This window comes from Aplysia californica, unplaced genomic scaffold (genome assembly GCF_000002075.1).
Source record: "Aplysia californica isolate F4 #8 unplaced genomic scaffold, AplCal3.0 scaffold00395, whole genome shotgun sequence".
Lineage (NCBI taxonomy): Eukaryota > Metazoa > Mollusca > Gastropoda > Aplysiida > Aplysiidae > Aplysia > Aplysia californica.
The window spans coordinates 652,344-653,441 of NW_004797665.1; positions in this window are offsets into that span (position 1 = coordinate 652,344).

Below are 1,098 nucleotides of genomic sequence, written 5' to 3' on the forward strand. Positions count from 1 at the left end.
TGGACAGTAGAGTGGAAATGAAAAAGGGATCCTCCCCACCTGAAGAATAAGATCGGATGTTATGGTAAACAGATGGATATGAAGACTACGAAAGGGTTTGAGGAAGAGATACAAAGTTGGATAGAGGAAGGAATACTTTTATCATGGAATGAGAAAGTAGAAATAGGCATAATTCCGCTGATGGCTGTTGTTCAACCTACCAAGAACAAGGTAAGACCTGTCCTTGACTACAGAGAGCTCAATAAATATGTATGTAGTCTCACGGGGGTGACTTCACTGATGTATGCGGCGAGACATTGCGAGAGTGGAGACAGACGACAGGTGCAGCAACGATTGTCGACCTGAAAGATGCTTACCTTCAAATTCGGGTGTCACAAGATCTATGGAAATATCAACTAGTGAATTCCAAAGGTAAAACATATTGCCTGACAAGACTTGGATTCGGTCTTACATTGGCACCCCGCATCATGACGAAGATCTTGAAAACGGTATTAAGTAAGGATGAGAAGATAGACTCTGCCACGCAGTCCTACATTGATGATATTCTGCTGGATGAGAGCAAGGTAACATCTGCTGCACTGATGAAGCACCTGGCCAACTATATGTTGACAACGAAAGAACCAGAGCCATTGGATGGTGGCGCTGCATTAGGTTTGAAGTTGAAATCTGATTCCACAGGAGATCTCATATTTTCCAGGGCCAACAGGATTCCCCATGCAGTGTCTAAAGTCACCAAACGGGAGTTGTTCTCGATCTGCGGAAAACTTACAGGTCATTATCCGGTTGCTGGATGGTTAAGGATAGCATGCAGCTACATAAAGAGAAGGGCAAATGGTACCAATTGGGAGGAGATTGTAGACGATGAAGTGGAGAAAACGGTGAAGGAAATGTTGAGCCGTTTGACTAATGAGGATCCCGTCAAAGGCAAATGGTACGTGCCTAAAGCAACCAAAGGAACCGTATGATGTGATGCAAGCAGTATCGGATATGGTGTGTTACTTGAGGTCAATGGCAACGCGGTAGAGGATGCTGCATGGCTTCGGAAACCTTCAGATTTTGATCATATCAACGTAGCAGAGCTGGAGGCTGTGATGAAAG